This window comes from Nicotiana tabacum, chromosome 8 (assembly GCF_000715075.1).
Source record: "Nicotiana tabacum cultivar K326 chromosome 8, ASM71507v2, whole genome shotgun sequence".
Lineage (NCBI taxonomy): Eukaryota > Viridiplantae > Streptophyta > Magnoliopsida > Solanales > Solanaceae > Nicotiana > Nicotiana tabacum.
The window spans coordinates 181,228,172-181,242,415 of NC_134087.1; the positions used below are offsets into that span (position 1 = coordinate 181,228,172).

The 14,244-nt window shown below is 39.0% G+C and overlaps 1 long non-coding RNA gene across 1 annotated transcript; it reads left to right on the plus strand.

Annotated features, from left to right (window-relative positions):
• The first annotated feature begins 31 nt into the window (after positions 1–31).
• Positions 32–13,173, plus strand: LOC142162884 (uncharacterized). Its single transcript, XR_012694372.1, has 2 exons — positions 32–619; positions 700–13,173. It is a non-coding gene; the product is annotated as an uncharacterized LOC142162884 (long non-coding RNA).
• The last annotated feature ends 1,071 nt before the right edge of the window (positions 13,174–14,244 follow it).

The following is a 14,244-nucleotide window of genomic DNA, read 5'->3' on the forward strand; positions in this document are numbered from 1 at the left end:
ATAAACAAAATAACAATGAAGTCATCCGAGGTTAAACAAATGTGGAACAACAATTCTAATAGGTAATAATATCCATGATAAAATCAAAAGCAATTCAACAAAAACGACACACAAACATTTCATAGGAAATCCATATCATTTTCATTCCATTTAAGCAAATATCACAAGTTTAGAAATGTGTATGCACCTGTTTGAAGCAAGAACAACAACCAAACTGGACCGACAACTATCGGAAACCTCTCCAACGACGGAACCTCGATGTCAAGCTCAAAGATCTCAGACCGGAAGCCACGAGCACAACCCAAACGACGACCTCAGACGGACTGCGCGACGACAGTGAAGAAACAGCGGTAACTGGGCTGATTGGTTAGAGACCTGGGGGCTGGTGTTATGGTGTTCGAATGAGAAGAACGTGAAGCAAGAGCAGCAGCAACAGCTGCTGCTCAACGGGGCTCCGGTGGTCGTGGGGCTGGTTGATTGGTTGTCGACTGGAAGAAGGATGACGGGGACGATCTAGTTGCTCGATAGTGAGGTTGAGCTCGTCCAGTTGACGGATGTAGCGACGAACGGAGGGAGTCTATGGCGACGATGAGGGTGGTCTGGGTGGACGACGAGGAAGGTGATGACGTAAAGGGGGTAGTCGTTTGAACGTGAGGAAGGTGATGACGTAAAGAGGGTAGTCGTTTGGACGTGAGGAAGGTGATGGCGCAGCAGCGATGGCTGTTTTGGTGGAGTTGGAGCTCGCTGGCTAGGGGATAGGGTGGTTGACGGACTGTTTGGTTGATGACGTTGCTGCTGGTTCGTGAGGGATGGTGGGCTGTTGATGGTGGTCGTGAGACGGAGAGGAAACTGGGGCGACGGTGGTTGCTGGAGGTGGAAGGGTCGTGGTGGGTTTTTTTTCTTCTTCTCCAAAAATGGAGAAAAAGACCAACAGTACTGGTCCTTTTCTTTCTTTTTTCAGAAAAATGTCTCAGTCCTCCTCCCTCATGTGCTCCATCCGTGTATATGTAAATGTAGGGTGTTTTTATATGCTTTTTTCTCTTTATTTAAATCTAAGTGGTCCAATTTTAAAAGCCTTTCCATGTTACTTTGTCCATGTGCCCATGTTCTTGTGTTTTGTCTGTGTCCCCCACGTGTGGTGGGCTCGGATTATTACGGGCTAGGTTCGAAAATTAGGCCTAAAAATGGGTCGTTTGAACCCGACTATTATTCTTTGCCCGGAATCGAGAATGAAAACATGAATTTATTTAATTAATCCTATATAAGCAAAATAACTATAAAAATAAGACTGACAATTAAAACGAAACTATTTTTATATTTTTCCAAGTTTTTTTTAAAAAAAAAAAGCTACAACACATTAATTACACTATTTTTTACAATTTTTGTTTTTTTTATTTTTTTATATATATATAAAGATAAAAATATAAAGTACTATTTTTTATATTTTTTTAAGTTTATGAGAAATAAATAAACTAAAATTTATGTATATTTTTTGTAATTTTTATTTTTGTGACGAAAATAAAGTAAAAGAGTCAAAATAAGATGAAATAACTACATTAAGGCTAAATTAAATATTTATGTGCTAAAATGTGAAAAATTTGGGGAGGGACAAAAATCACATGTCAACAGCTGCCCCTCTTTGACTGGAAACGCGAAGAGTTTTCAGACAAAGAATGACTAGACAGATTTTTGACCCGACCCTTATTTAAGGAGACCAAAAGAAAGAAGAAAGGAGAATGTGACAGAGCTCTGGTATCTGAGCTGCCTACATATCCTTGGCTATAAAGGAATCAGGTCACTTGTAGTTTAGAAGTGAATGGGGCAATGGAGTGCCGAGGTTGAGAGCCGCGCGAGGTTCCGTCGAAGTTCCGGTCCGATGTCCTGTTTATTACATAAAAATCAAAATTAAAAAGACTAACTAAGCCTATCAGCTACGAGTTACAAGATTCCTATCTATAAATCTCTTGAAGCTTGATCTTGAGTCTTGGCTAGGTCTTGCTGCAGACTTCGATCTGAATCTTGATGGTTGTTAGCTGTAGGTGTTGATTCTTTCCTCAGCTTTGGATCAAAGCGGGACATGCGAAAACTTGTAACTTCAAACGTATCTTGAGCAGTCCGCATCTTTCTCCACTTCAATATTATGAATTCACTTCTTTTTTGTTCTTTTTCTTCTTTTCTTTAGTCTGGATTGAGACTCATTCCATCAGTTATCTTGTACCTTGTGTTTCGAAGGCAACCTGCTCAAATATCAAAACAAACAAACAAACGAAATTTTTCTGCCCCAGTTTTCACTAGGAAAATTTCGTGAGTTAATTGCCATAAAAATCTACAGAATTGATGAGGGGATTGGAAACCTCAAGTCTAAAAGGCACAACTCAGGGATTGGAGCCCTAATGCTTGCAAAAGGTAAAAAATGCTCAATTCAGGGGTTGGAGACCTAATATTGGCTAAAAGGGAAAACCGCTCGACTCAAGGATTGGAGCCCTAATGTCGGCTAACAGAAAATTTCTCAACTCAGGGATTGGAGCCCTAATGTCGGCTAAAGGAAAATCGCTCAACCCAGGGATTGGAGCCCTAATGTCGGCTAAAAGAAGAATCGCTCAACTCAGGGATTGGAGCCCTAATGTCGGCTAAAGGAAAATCCGCTCAACTCAGGGATTGGAGCCCTAATGCCGGCTAAATGAAACTTGCTCAACTAAGGGATTGGAGCCCTAATGTCGGCTAAAGAAAAATCGCTCAACTCAGGAATTGGAGCCCTAATGTCGGCTAAAGGAAAATTGCTCAACTCAGGGATTGGAGCCCTAATGTCGGCTAAAAGAAAATCGCTCAACTCAGGGATTGGAGCCCTAATGTCGGCTAAAGGAAAATTGCTCAACTCAGGGATTGGAGCCCTAATGCTGGCTAAAAGAAAATTGCTCGACTCAGGATTGGAGTCCTAATGTCGGCTAAAGGAAACTCGCTCAACTTAGGGATTGGAGCCCTAAATTGGGAGGATTGTCAGGTTATGCCGGAAAACTGACCGGGTTATGCCGGAAGAAAAGGAAAAAGGGCTCATGGGTTATGCCAGAGAGGTTCACGGGTTATGCTGTGAAGAAAAGAGGTCCTCGGGTTATGCCGAGGAGGAAAGAAAAAGGGTCCATGGGTTATGCCAGGGAGGTCCACGGGTTATGTCGAAAAAAGGGAAAGAGTCATCGGGTTATGCCGGGAAAGTCATCGGGTTATGCCGGAAAAGGGCAAGAGTCCTCGGGTTATGCCGGGGAAGTCATCGGGTTATGCCGGAAAAGGGAAAGAGTCCTCGGGTTATGCCGATAAAGTCATCGGGTTATGCCGGAAAACGTCCACGGGTTATGCCAGGGAGATCATCGGTTTATGCCGGAAAAGGTCAACGGGTTATGCCGGAAAAGGTCCACGGATTATGCCGGGAAAAATTATCGGGTTATGCCGAAAAAGGTCCACAAGTTATGCCGAGGAAATCATCGGGTTATGCCGGGGAGATCATCGGGTTATGCCGGAAAAGGTCCACGGGTTATGCCGGGAAAAATCATCGGGTTATGCCGAAAAAGGTCCACGGGTTATGCCGGGGAAATCATCGGGTTATGCCGGGGAGATCATCGGGTTATGCCGGAAAAGGTCCACGGGTTATGCCGGGAAAAATCATCGGGTTATGTCGGAAAAGGTCCACGGGTTATGCCAGGAAAAGTCCACAGTTTTTGGCCGGGATTTTGACAAAAAAAGCTCCGTAGTTTTTTGGCCGGGATATTTAGACAGAAAAAGCTCTGCGGTCTTTTGGCTGGGAGATCTTCGATTTTTGGCTGGGATTTGGATAGAAAAAGCTCCTTGGGTTATGCCAGGGAGATCCGCGGTTTATACCGGGATAGTTGAGGAATGAGGTCCTATGCTACCATGATTTGTTTTTCTTTTGGGATTTTCATTTTTATTTCTTGTCTTCTTTCTTTTCTTTGGTTTTCCTTTTATATTTCCTTTTATTTATCAAAATGCATGAAAGAATTCTGGGGAAACTTCCTTTTTGGTCGTTTTCCTGCTGCAAAGCTGTTTCAACGCTCGCGCATTTCATTTCTTTTTGGCCTACACCTGCTTTTTGCACGGTTGCTTTGAGTAAGACCTGTTTTCAACAAAGAACAATTTATTAGTTGAAACGGTGGTTGGTTTTGTGGCCTTGATCATCTCCATCGCTTGATCTGGTCCCCATTTCCATTGAGAACGGTGCTGCTTGTTGGCCTTGAGGGTGAATCTCTTTCACACTGACCGGGTTCAGCCTTAGGATTACATGATGACTCGCCCATGTGGGCTCTGTCCTTTTGCTTTATTCTGCCCTTAGGAACTTTGCCTTTGACTTTCTTTCCTTTCGAACGTCTTTACTTTGGAAGCAATCAACCACCATGGTCAGTCGGGATTGGACTGACGCACCACTGAGGCTGGGTATTTTCTTTGACTCTTGCCAGGCGGGGCCCTGTGAAACCGGTCCTGCCACCTTTTCTTTGTAATTGTTACGGAATCAGAGTTAAACCGAAAGGGATTCAAAGAAAACTATGCAAAAGGCAAGCATATGAGTTTAGAGAGAAGCGTCCCTTTCGGGGGAAAAGAAGGACTTATCTGGGGTGCATGCTGGCTTCAAACTGACATGACATGCTTCTTGGACTGGATGCCCGACCCGCACCAAACTCCAGCTTCTCATGAACCTATTGATCCGTGTTTCCAAACCAGAGAACCTTGCCAGGACTTTTAGTGATGAAGTATCCTCTTTTCGGCCGACAACGCCCTTTGCGGGTTTTCGCTAATCAACCTCTCTCATTTCTCTTCTTACCGTCGCCAGATAGTGCTCTTTACGAGTTTTCACCAAGCGGACTCTCTCATTTTTTATTTCTCTACTCCCGTCGCCTCATGGTGCCCAAAGGTTTTCACCGATAAGACTCTCTCATTTTATTTCTCTCAATTTGACTTGTATCAAATTCCAACAATGACGTTTTCCACTTTCCTGTCTTTGCCAATTGATCAGAAGGACTTGGACAAGGTCTTTGGGGTAAAATGATTTTGGGCGGAACTACAACTTTGGAACCTTTTCGGCGGTCTCATGGCCGAACCATTATATCATCTGCTCTAGTTTCAATCTTTGGAGGAATTGGGATTTTTCTTTTGGTGTGACTGAACCTCAGAGAGAGGCTACCTACGTATCCTTTCGGAATCAAGTCAAACGTAGTTCAGGCAAATCATTTTTTTTTTCGGAGCATCAGGGAATTTTTTATCCTCAAACCTAACTGCAGTGGCTAATCGCGTGGGACTTAACCTTTCCAACTTTATTTTGCCTTTGTAGGTCTTTCTTTTCTGTCTTCTTTCTTCCAACTTCAATTTTAGTGCATTTGGGGGTACCTTGGTTTCTTCAACTTCGCTGAGGCGATTAGCCATGTTAAACTCAACCCTTTTAAATTCAATTGCCTTTATAGGTGCTTTAATTTGATTTTCTCCTTCCAAGAGTTTTGATTCCTGAGCATCGGCCGCCAAGGCCAGTCGAGGTCGACTTGATGCACCTGCTGGGGCTTGGTGCCTTTTGCACATTAGCGTGTATCAAACAAAAGCCCTGTAAATTAGTCTTGCAATCCTTTCTTTGTATTGGTTTTGGAACAGTGTTAGACCAAAAGGGATTCAAAGAGAAACAGATAATTGAATGGAGAACGAGTTTAAAACTAGAAGTGTCCCTTTCGGGGAAAGGAGAGAAGGACTTATCTGGAGTACATGCGGACTTCAATGAACATGACATGCCTTTTGGACTGGATGCCTGATCTGTGTAAACCGTCCGACTCTCAAAAATTCATCACAACTTTGCCTTGAATACCGAGGAACCTTGCCAGGACTCTGTTGATGCCGATGGCTGTGAGGATCTTATTTTCGATCATGGGCGCCCTTTGTGGGTTTTCGCGAGCTGGAATTTTTCATTTCATTTCTTACCATCTCCTTATAGTGCCCGTGTGGGTTTTCACTAACAGGACTCTCGCATTTTCATTTTTCTTTACTTACTGTCGCCTTACGATGCCCGTGTGGGTTTTCACCAATAAGACTCTCTCATTTTATTTCTCTTATTTTGCTTGCGAGGATCTAAGTAACTACATTCTCTGATCCTTGAACATTTGCTTGCGAGGATCTAAGTAACTACATTCTCTGATCCTTGAACATTCTTACTGATTGATCGAAAAGACTTGAACAGGATTTGGGGCAAAACGAGCTTGGATGGAATTACAACTTTAGAACCTTTCTGGCGAATTGTCGCCGAACCACTATAACTTTTGCCCCAGTTTCACTTTGGGGGGGGGGGATCTTGGATTTTTATTTTGGTATGACTGAACCCCAAGGAGAGGTTGCCTACGTATCCTTTCGGAATCAAGTCAGACGTAGTTCAGGCAAATCATTTTTTTTTGTTTTTCTGATTTGCTTTGTTATTCACTTTCTTCTTCCCTTCCGTTTTCCTTTTTTTTTTCATTTTCATTGTCTTTTCTTCCCTTTTTTTGTATATATATTTTCTTATTTTTCCAATTCTTTCTTCTTCTTTTTTTTTCATTTTTCTTTTCATTTCAATTTCTTTTTTTTCATTTTATTTTTCAATAATACTTTCAGGTTCCAAAGAGGGTAATCAAAGAAGAGTAACCAGCTCAAATGGGTTTGCAAAGGGTTGATAGTGTTTGAGTAGCGAGAATGAAAGCCTTTGTCATCTCAACCGGAAAAGATTTTATTATATAAAGGATCCAACATAGTACCTTTTGACTGCATTTACATTGACAGTTATTTCAAGGACGTTTCCTTCGATGTGTCCCAAGTACAACGCACTCTTTTTGGCAGTACTCTTGTTGTAATGTATGGACCTTTCCAATTTCGGGAACCAATTTTCCTTCAGTTGTTCCAACTCTTTGTCTTGTTTCCTTAAGCTATTCTTCATTGCGACCCAATTCTTGATTCATTATTTCGAGGTCTGACAGAGTTTTAAGATCCGGGCATGAAGTCCGCAAGCATGTCATATTATTGAAATCTGCATTTAACAGAACTAAAAGAGAATGAGAAAATTAACAAGATTTAAAAAAAAAAAGACATTCCGGGAAAATGAAATATCAATTTCATTTGATTTTTTTTTCTTTTTTTTTTAATTTTTGAAGATAGAAGGGTTTACATCAGAAAGTAAGACAATAAAGTAAAACATCTGGATCACACCCTGAGACAATCCAGATGCAGAAGGGATAGCAAGACTGGCTACCGAGACTCCCGTCTGATGGGGAACTTTCAGGCTTGGCAATCGTTTTTTGGCTTTTCTTTTGTCTCGGCAATGGCTGCAATAGCCTTCAGTGCCGGATCAAATTCCTCAGCTTCACAGATCATTCTGTCTATTGGCCCGTTTGTGAGAGTAGGCAGGGGAATGTTCATCATATTAGGAACCTTTTCGTCCCGGAGAACGATTCTTTCAACTTCAATCAAGTCTTCAACTGCCATTTTGAGGGTCCAATGACCAACGGTCCTTTGTACCGTGCCTCACTGCTCCAGAGTGGCATTCACATCTAGTATCATCTCGATGCGGGGAGGGGGGACTCGGTGTTTGGCCGATTGGGGGCCACTGGCTGCAGCAGACTTCGCCTGACTAGCTTTTGGAACAAGCCTGAGTATGATTCACCAATAGGGGTAAACTGATTCCTTTTGAAAGACTCTCTTGGGTGAGGATCGTACTGAGGAACATTTGATTGGGGACTAATGGAGCTTGGTAAGGATAGGCATTTCTGGGAGGTGGAGCTCAGTTTTGTGTATAATGTTGTGGCCGCGTGCAAGGCTGCATGTTCATCACCGCATACCAACAAAACCAATCACCTGAACAGAACCTGGCTAATTTACTCACACACACAACTTTGTTAGTTTTGAGGCATTTAACATATAGGAAATCGCACGTTGGGATGCAATGCACCTAAACAGTTAAACGCTTCTACCATGTGTTTGAACGGGTTGCATGTTTCATCCCGGCCTTAAACTAGTCCTCTTCACTATGTACCTCTTTTCTTTTATTCCTGCCTCTCTTTAACCACTCTTGATCTTGTTTTTGCCGCTCTTTCATTTTTTGCACTCTTTTTTTTTCTTTTTATTTTTTTTATTTTTTTATTTTGTCACTCTTTTTCCTTTTTTTCACTATTTTTCTTTCCTTTTTTTCACTATTTTTCTTTTCTCTTTTTCACTCAATTTTCTTTCTCCTTTTCTTTCAGTTTATTTTTTCACTCAATTTATTTTATAGCTATGATCGAATCCGATGGAGATTGCCTACGTATCATGACCCCGCATGAATCAGATCTTGCGTAGTTCGGGACAAACAAGTGTTCATTTTGTATTGTGCTCATCCTGCACATTTATTAAGGTGATTTAAGCAAAAATGATTTGATTCGAAAAATGATTTGACTATTTCTTAGAAAAGAGAGACCCGATTTTCGAACACGACCTTTCAGCACTTCGGGGATGAAGATTTTAAGGTTGTGAGGGTCAATCGATCCAGACTCTACAGGATGATCGAAAGTGGCCGTTTATGCAAAGTCAGCCTTCCACCGTCCCTTTCGGGAACATTTGGCTATTTTTTGAAAAAAACAGCATCACTTGATTTATTTATGACTTTTTTTTCAGAATGATGACCCGACATTGGGAACATGGCCTCGCAGAGCCTCGATGATGAGGATCCTAAGGTCATTGGGCAATTTGGTCAAAATTTTAAAAAATGACCAAAAATGGCTGTTTATGCAAAGTCAGCCTTCTGGCGTCCCTTTCGGGAACATTCGGCTATTCTTGATAAAACGGCATCACCTGACTCATAAATTAAAATTCTGACATTTTGGCTATTTCTGTAAAAAGGGGAGTTGGACCCGATGAGGGTTGCCTACGTATCTCACACCCTGTGAGAATCAAACCGGCGTAGTTCGGACGATCGTGAATAGAGTAAGTAAACTAACTCTTTTTTTTTTTTTTGGAATAATTTTTTTTATTTTAAAAATGCTTTAAAAGAATAAAGGTTTTTTTTTTTGGATTTTTGTTTCTTTTGGATTTTACTAAAAACAATGCTTTAAAAGAAGAAAAGGATATATATTTTTTTTTTGATTTTTGAACTTCACTCTATTTTTTATTTTGAAAGAAAGACTTCTAAAAAAAATAATTCCTTTTCTTTTGATTGGAACTTTGAGAATTTTAAAAGTAAAAAAAAGAAAATATTTTTGTTTAAATTTTAATTTGTTCTCTCTTTTTCTAAATAAGAAAGAAAATATTTTCTTTGGATTTTGGCTGTCGTCTCTTAATTTTCGAAAGATGCACTTTTAAGAAAATATTTTGGATTTTCTAGTTTTTTTTTTAAAAATTTACAAAATTACTTCTAAAGAAAAATAAAAATATTTTTGGATTTTAATTTTTTAATTCTATGACATTTACGAAAGAAAAACTTTTAAAGAAGGAAAGTCTTTAAAAGAACGAATATATATATATTGATTTTTTTTTTCTGATTTTTTTTTTTTTGATTTTTTGGAAAAATACTTCAAAATAAAGGAAACCCGTATTTTGGATTTTGATTTTTATTTCTTTTACTATTATTATTTTTTTCTTTTATTTCTTTTTTCCGTATGAAATACTTCAGAAAGAAGGAAACTACCCCTTTTTTTTGAGTTTTAAAAACTTCTTCTTTCTTCTTTTTTTTTTGAATTTTCTAAGGAAAGATTTCTAAAGAAGGAACTAATGAAAAATATTTTTTTGGATTTTTTCAAAATTGGGGTCGGAACCGATGAGGTTTGCCTACGTATCTCACATCCTGTGAGAATCAGACCCGCGTAGTTCGGTCACATGAATGGAGTAAATAAACTAACCCCTTTTTGAATAAAATACTTACAAAGAAAAGGAGGAAATATTTTTGGATTTCGATTTTTTTATTATTTTATTTATTTATTTTTTTTTTGAAAAGAAACGACGACTAAAGAAATATTTTTCTTTGAATTTTAACTTCTTTTCACTCTTTTTTTTTGAAATTTCGAAAAATCTTCTAAGGAAGTATTTGGACTATTAGTCTGAATTTATGAAAGAGATACTACAAAAGAAAAAAAATTTGAACAAATATTTTTGATTTTGAGAGCAATTAAAAGGAAATATATTTTTTTGTTTTTTTTTATATAAATCAAACTAAAAGACAAATTTTGTTTTTTTATAAATCAAACTAAAAGACAAATTTTGTTTTCATTTTTTTTTCAAGAAAATTTCGGAGGTTTTGACACTACTTGGACATTGGTTTTATTTTTCTAAAAATAAGTAGTTATCTTCCTACGCTGCTAAATTTTTTTTTTTTTTGATTTCAGAAACCGGTCAGCATGCAGATCTGAAGCAAATAAATGCGCAAAACAAACGGGATGCAGCAGGATGATCTTTTCATTTCGGGTTGCTTGTCCTAGACGGACCCAACCCCTGTATTGAGTCCCCTATGTCAAATGCAACGTGATGCAAATAAGCGTTCCTACTAGGGATCCGGCATGAGGTTTTGTTATACTAGGTTCATCCTGAGTATTTGTTCTAGACTGTGTACCCGAGCGGACAACTCGAGTCGAGGAGGGGGCTACGTACCGGGGACCCGCGAGATCGTCCGGCTTTGTAACTTGTCCGACCTCTTTCTTATTTCAGGGTATGACACTAACAGAATAGGGAGTCTTGACCAGCAAGCTCCTCCCCGGAGGTAAGAAGAGAAGGGTTTCGGCACAGTTTATATACAATTCAGATAATATCAAAGCAGTAAAAGGCAACATTTAGCACGTTATGCCCAAACATGTAATAAAGATCAGATAATAAAGGCAAATATAACAATTATTCTAAGCTCGAATTCTTGAACCCTGAACCAGAGATTCTGGGTTCGTAATCCCCAACAGAGTCGCCAGAGCTGTCACACCTCCTTTTTACGCGCCCGCCCCGAAGGGTAAATGCACAAGGGAGTTTTTTCAATTTAAGTGACAATATTCGAAATGAGATTATTTATTTAATTCAGAGTCGCCACTTGGGAAAGGTTTGGCTTTTGGTGTCCCAAGTCACCGGTTTATCTTGAATCCCAATTCGAGGAAAATATTCGACTTTCCAAATGAAGTCTGCGAACCAGAAATTCTAAGTAAGGAATTCTGTTGACCCGAAGGAAGGTGTTAGGCACCCCCGAATCTCGTGGTTCTAGCACGGTCGCTTAAATTGTTATAATGACTAAATATCTGATTTTAATACATGTTATAACTTGTGTGCTTTTATTAAGTTTAAACCGCTTTTATTATTATTTTTTAATAGAATTGCAACGTCGTGAAAATGCATCTCGAACCACGTCGCAATCAATGCACCTGTGGTTGTTAATACATTCCGACTCCGTTGAGATTTGGATTTGGGTCACATAAATGCGCACCCGAATTTAAGAATGTAATTTAATTAAAATCGCGCCTAAAGAGTCTAACTCGTTATTATCTTTGGGGAAAGCCGTGAAGTTCGCTAGACGGCTCATCCCGTATTCTAAGTATTTTTAATATATACATTTATGAGAGTCCCGCAGTTTGTGCACCTTTTTTTGGCGAGACTCGTCTGACAACAAACTTAAAGATACTTCAAATAACAATAGGCACATGCTGTACATATGTTTAAACTAAAGCTAAAGCCAGAAGCAAAAGTTAAAGCTTAAAGGGAAAACAAAAGTTAAAGCAAAAGCAAAAGCTAAAACAAAAATTAAAGCAAAAAAAAAGGGTGTTATTATTTTAATAGCTTTTAACATTTCGGAAAAATTCAAGGTTATTTAAAACATCTCAAACCATAGCACATGTGCTTCACGACACGCTTTATTTAATCTTGTGCGAAATTGAAGCCGGGTCACATGAAATGCACCCTCGAATTTAGAAATTAAGCATCACAACTACGTCACGGGAATCGTACCCGTAATCACGATAATAAATTAAAGGCGCGCCTTTAAGTATACTAGGTGTTGGTTATTCTTTTATATAAACTTTGTGACTATTGTAAAGCAAGCATTATAGAATTAGACTAACGATTAAATCATGAAGACTAATAGTTAAGCTATAATCTAAATCCAGCAACTTATTTCTTGCATGTATCCATTTTGTGGAACATATCTTATAAGACAAAATTCAAACAAAAAAACGAAATAAACAAAATAACAATGAAGTCATCTGAGGTTAAACAAATGTGGAACAACAATTCTAATAGGTAATAATATCCATGGTAAAATCAAAAGCAATGCAACAAAGACGACACACAAACATTTCATAGGAAATCCATATCATTTTCATTCCATTTAAGCAAATATCACAAGTTTAGAAATGTGTATGCACCTGTTTGAAGCAAGAACAACAACCAAACTGGACCGACAACTATCGGAAACCTCTCCAACGACGGAACCTCGATGTCAAGCTCAAAGATCTCAGACCGGAAGCCACGAGCACAACCCAAACGACGACCTCAGACAGATTGCTGGACGACAGTGAAGAAACAACGGTAACTGGGCTGATTGGTTAGAGACCTGGGGGCTGGTGTTATGGTGTTCAAAGGAGAAGAACGTGAAGCAACAGCAGCAGCAACAGCTGTTGCTCGACGGGGCTCCGGTGGTCGTGGGGCTGGTTGTTTGGTTGTCGACTGGAAGGAGGATGACGGGGACGATCTAGTTGCTCGATAGTGAGGTTGAGCTCGTCCGGTTGACGGATGTAGCGACGAACGGAGGGAGTCTATGGCGACGATGAGGGTGGTCTGGGTGGACGTTGAGGTAGGTGATGACGTAAAGGGGTAGTCGTTTGAACGTGAGGAAGGTTATGACGTAAAGAGGGTAGTCGTTTGGACGTGAGGAAGGTAATGGCGCAGCAGCGATGGCTGTTTTGGTGGAGCTGGAGCTCGTTGGCTGGGGGATAGGGTGGTTGACGGACTGTTTGGTTGACGACGTTGCTGCTGGTTCGTGAGGGATGGTGGGCTGTTGATGGTGGTCATGAGACGGAGAGGAAACTGGGGCGATGGTGGTTGCTGGAGGTGGAAGGGTCGTGGTGGGTTTTTTTTCTTCTTCTCCAAAAATGGGGAAGAAGACCAATAGTACTGGTCCTTTTCTTTCTTTTTTCAAAAAAAATGTCTCAGTCCTCCTCCCTCATGTGCTCCATCCGTGTATATGTAAATGTAGGGTGTTTTTATATGTTTTTTTCTCTTTTTTTAAATCTAAGTGGTCCAATTTTAAAAGCCTTTCCATGTTACTTTGTCCATGTGCCCATGTTCTTGTGTTTTGTCTGTGTCCCCCACGTGTGGTGAGCTCGGATTATTACGGGCTAGGTTCGAAAATTAGGCCTAAAAATGGGTCGTTTGAACCCGACTATTATTCTTTGCCCGGAATCGAGAATGAAAACATGAATTTATTTAATTAATCCTACATAAGCAAAATAACTATAAAAATAAGACTGACAATTAAAACGAAACTATTTTTATATTTTTCCAAGTTTTTTTTTAAAAAAAAAAAGCTACAACACATTAATTAAACTATTTTTACAATTTTCGTTTTTTTTATTTATATATATATATATAAAGATAAAAATATAAAGTACTATTTTTTGTATTTTTTTAAGTTTATGAGAAATAAATAAACTAAAATTTATGTATATTTTTTGTAATTTTCATTTTTGTGACGAAAATAAAGTAAAAGAGTCAAAATAAATTGAAATAGCTACATTAACGCTAAATTAAATATTTATATACTAAAATGTGAAAAATTTGGGGAGGGACAAAAATCACGTGTCAACAAATCTAGTATTTTTGAATTTCTCCCCAAATATGGCCCTAAGGCTGCTATCGTATTAAAGTTGAAACACGCTCAAGCAGCCACCAAAACCACTTTAAATCAGTTCTGAATGAACTGGCTCTAATTTCAGCTTCTAATTCTTACCTGCAATAGTATATTAAGCTTTTAATTTCCAAACCCAAGCTTCAAAGCCTTTTCAGTTGCAGACCATTTTCGTTTTGCTTTTTTAAATCAATGGATCAAACTTTATTCATGCGTGGAATTTAGAATAATACATTTGAGAAAAAGGGATATAACACTTGATCTTTTCATATCATTTGAGAACCTGCAACACAAGTTCTATGACTAGATGTAGATGAGCGCCAGGAAATAAAAATTCTTACACATACTACTCTACTGAAACTATTTAAGGTGGCTCAAACTATTCAATTATTAGCAAC